The sequence below is a fragment of the Suricata suricatta genome, chromosome 6 (assembly GCF_006229205.1).
Source record: "Suricata suricatta isolate VVHF042 chromosome 6, meerkat_22Aug2017_6uvM2_HiC, whole genome shotgun sequence".
In the NCBI taxonomy this organism is placed as follows: Eukaryota; Metazoa; Chordata; class Mammalia; order Carnivora; family Herpestidae; genus Suricata; species Suricata suricatta.
In genome coordinates this window covers 135,143,185-135,147,375 of record NC_043705.1, presented here as the reverse complement: position 1 = coordinate 135,147,375, position 4,191 = coordinate 135,143,185, and the positions used below count along the sequence as shown (strand labels likewise).

General features: G+C 44.9%; 1 long non-coding RNA gene across 1 annotated transcript; it reads right to left on the bottom strand.

Annotated features, from left to right (window-relative positions):
• Positions 1-3,073: 3,073 nt before the first annotated feature.
• LOC115293272 lies at positions 3,074-4,076 on the bottom strand. Its single transcript, XR_003909462.1, has 2 exons — positions 3,987-4,076; positions 3,074-3,813 (listed from the first exon to the last, which is right to left on the bottom strand). It is a non-coding gene; the product is annotated as an uncharacterized LOC115293272 (long non-coding RNA).
• Positions 4,077-4,191: the final 115 nt, after the last annotated feature.

The window sequence follows — 4,191 nt, the reverse complement described above, 5'->3', positions numbered from 1 at the left end:
TCATACCTTCTCTCTCTCCCCAGATATAAACACTTTGCTGGTTTTAGGGATAAGAGCGTCTTTCCGGGGCGCCTGAGTGGCCTCAGTCGGTTAAGCATCTGACTTCAGCTCAGGTCATGATCTCACAGTCAGTGAGTTCAAGCCCTGTGTCAGGCTCTGTGCTATAGCACAGAGCCTGGAACCCGCTTTGGATTCTGTCTCTCCCTCTCTCTGCTCCTCCCCTGCTCAAGCTCTGTCTCTCAAAAGTAAATAAATGTTAAAAAACTAAAAAAAAGGAAAAAAAAAAGAGAGTGGCTTTCTAATCTCCTAGATGCACAGCCCCAATACAAAAACTGTGTAGTTTTGCACATTCTAAAATTCTCAAGAAACCGGATCATTCTACATATATTGTGTGATTCTTCTGACCAAAGTTATGTTTGTAAAATTCATCCATCTTGTTGCCTACAGCTGTCGTTTATTTTCATTGGGATACAGTATTTTAGGGTAGGAATATATGTACCAAAATTTATGTACCCATTAAAATATTCATGGACACTTTGACCTTTTTTTTTTTTTTTTTGGTCCCCATTGTCTATAGAAAAAAGAACACCAAACAACTGGTCTGAGACTCGAGGTGAGCACTGCCCCCAAATACGTGTCGGTCTCATGTCCTTATTTTCTCTACCAACCACTGGTGTGACTGCCTCAAAGCATTCAGGGTGAGTCCTTCAGGCTGGACTGCTGTTGAGCTACAACGGATCCCCCCACGTCATTCCTGTCGGCTGGGGTCAGGTTCCAGCAAGGTGGCCTCATGAAGACCCCAGGAGCTCTTCCCACCACTTTGCTGTCGCTCCCCCAAAACTCCATCAAATGAATTAGCCTCTTTCTGATTCTTCTAGCACACCTGCTTCCTGCAGCTTTCTGTGACAGCCATTCGTTAGGGTCACAGCTCAGACTTTGTGCTTCTAGGGACAGCACGCACATCGTGCAGATTCTATACATGCAGGAAAACGTGTGAGAGCTTTTCAACCCAAACTCAAAACCTTGAAAGCTACTGCTGGGGCGCCTGAGTGGCTCAGTCGGTTAGGCCTCTGACTTCGGCTCAGGTCATGATGTCACATTTGCAGGTTGGAGCCCCATGTCGGGCTCTGTGCTGATAAGCTCGGAGCCTGGAGCCTGCTTCCGATTCTGTGTCTCCCTCTCTCTCTGCCCCTCCCCCTCTCATGCTTGTCTCTCTCTGTATCAAAAATAAATAAGACATTTAAAAAATTAACAAAAATTAAAAAATAAGAAAGCTACTGCTGATATCAAGTGCTAAACTGTTCAAAGAAATATGTGTAAAAAGTGAATTTCTAAAAAAACGAAATAACACCAATTAAAGAGAACACATAATCGCCACTGCTTAAGATCTGGGCTTCTCATTTCTAAAACTGATCTGCTTTTCTCATGAAAAACACCGAGTTTTACAGGCTCCAGGACTCAGGATGTTAGAGCGTCCTATAATTTAAGATCACTTGGTAAGCACGCTATTTAAAGAATATGATGACCATGAAAATTGTTTTAACTCCAAAAGCAACAGAGGGGGATAAAACACCAACATTTTAATGAAATTAATAAATGGGTAAAAAATTACAATTAGTAAGTATTTAAGAATTTAAAAAGCAGGGCAATTATCTGTCAAGGAAAGTATATGCACGGAATGTAGATAATGCAAACAGGAGAAGAAATAAAACAGAGAAGCAGAAAAAGCTATAACTGGACTGAAAGCCTGGCCATTGTTTGCCTCTCCATCAGACTCATAAAAAAAATGGATGGGGGTGCCTGACTGGCTCAGTAGGTAGAGCATGTGATTCTTGATCTCAGGGTCATAAGTTCAAGCCCCTAGCCAGGCACAGAGCTTACTTTAAAAAAAAAAAAAATGTTTCTAAATGGATGGGAGACATCACTCCAAAATAACACCAAATATGCCATTCAATTATTTTATGCAAAAACCATTCTCTTTAATGGATATTAAAAATGTATCATAGAAAACAATGTTTGGAATTTGCATTAATTAGGCTACAGTGGTTAACATAAAAAGAGTTCCTACAAATCAATAGGAAAAAACCCCAATAGCACAACTAAAAATATGGACAAAAGTTCTTTGTAAATAGACCAAAGAAACGATAATTATACTGACTCTTGAACATAAGAAAAACTGCTCAATCCCAGAGAAATGCAACTTAATGCCACATTGGGAGACTGTTTCACCTACCTGCTTTTTAAGATAAAAAGTTTGGTATAATGCTGTTGGAAAGGCTACAGAGAAACAGGCAGTCACCCGTATTGCTGGCTGGAGTATAAATTAGTAGAATTCCAAGGACGGTCTATCATGATATCCATCAAATTACATATGCACATTCTCTCAGACCCAAAACTTTGACTTCTGGGACTTTATCCTATAGAAATGCCTTCAAATATGCAGAATAGTGTGTGTCAAAGGCCATTACCTATAATGGCAGAGATCTGGAAATTAGCTATATTGGCTAAAATAGCAGAGGTCTGTAAATTATCCTGGTCCATTGGTAGGAAACAGGTTAAATAATCTGCGGCATCCTTATGATGAAATTCTATGCAGTTGAAACAGAACAAGAAAGTGATTGCCAAGACATAAGAGAAAAGGAACAGCCCAAGTAGTATCTCAGAATTTGTGTAGAATACTGCCTATTTGCTAAAACAGGCACAATGTGGAAAGACACAGAGGAAACTCGTAACCTCTGAGAGAAAACTGGATAGAGAGACAGAGGCATAGCAAAGACAGCTTCGAAATGAGTCTCATTTTGTACCTTTAAATGTCTTAACTACAGGGCCATTAACTTTTAAAATAAATAATAAACAATGTGATAAACGAACACAGCCCTAAGATTATTGGACTGAGCCTTGATGTAGCATAATACAATATAACAATATATCCTCCTTATTTGGGGGCGTACAAAACTTCATAACAGGGTAAAGAAATTTGGAATCAACGGTAGAAACATACACACAGGACGGGGACAGATCAGTCAAAAAATCTTCAAGTTGCTCTAGTTAACAAAGAAAATGGGAGACGGTGTGTTTTGTGTACTTTATTTCCTAAGCTTAAGGTTAAGAAATCTATGTCCTGTAACAAGGTATCCCACGCCGAACGCTTTCTCACTGGTGTGGATCATACTTGTACGAAGACACGGTTGCAAACAAAGAACGCGCGTTTCTCCACCCTCCATCACTGGTAGCCTCACATCCTTCAACGAAGGAGTGAGACCCTTTCCCTGTCCTTAATGGCAAAGGGCTCTTTTTGGAGAGAGAAACCTGTCGGTCAGGGGCTTTTGAGAGAACATTCCTGTGTGTTCTATCTGTACTTCCCCTGAAAATATGACTGTTTTCTATACTGTGCACACCTGGGTGGGGGCGGGGGCTGATGTACATAATCCACCTGTTTGCCTCCTGTTTTCTCATCAGGGAATTAAGAGAGTAAACCCAACCCTCCAGGGAATGGAAAAACAAATCACTCAGTGCCCATCTCAGGTGGCTGACGAAGGCGGCGCAGTCCTGAGCATGCACCCAAGCTGTTCGGGGTGCAAGAGCGAATACAAGTTCAAGTACGTTTGCACTGGCATAGTTTTGGCAAGCAGGTGAAAACGCGTGAGTTTTCGAAAGCAAAGGCCACAGTTTCCGGGCACGCTGGGCACACCTGCAGGTACAGGTGCTTGCGGATCAGCCGACCACCTCCCATGCCAGGGTGGACGCACACACGGAGGAGGACAAGTGTTTGTTGCGAAGCGAGTCTGGAGGAAACTTGAAGCGTGTGTCTACCTATTGGAGAAACGTGGCCCCGAAAGTGGGGCAGGGCGGACACTTCCTCCTCAGGGTTCGGCGTGCACCGCGCTCCGCCCCCCCCCCGCCCCGGGGCGCCCCCTCTGCCGGCGCCCGGGCTCCCCCAAGGTCACCTGCCCTCCGGGGCGTCCCCACCCACCCCGAGCTCTCACCAGAACAGCAGGTTGGCCCCGACGAAGCCGAGCAGGCTGCGCAGCGGCCTCTCCCAGCTCAGGAGCTCGTCCGCGCGGCAGCCCAGCCACAGCACCGGCTCCCCCAGCAGCCAGGTCACGGCGGCGGCCACCCCTCCGGCGGCCTCCTCCACCTGTCGGCCCGCGACGACCGCCACCGCCCCGTCCTCCTGCGCCTCCTCTCCCT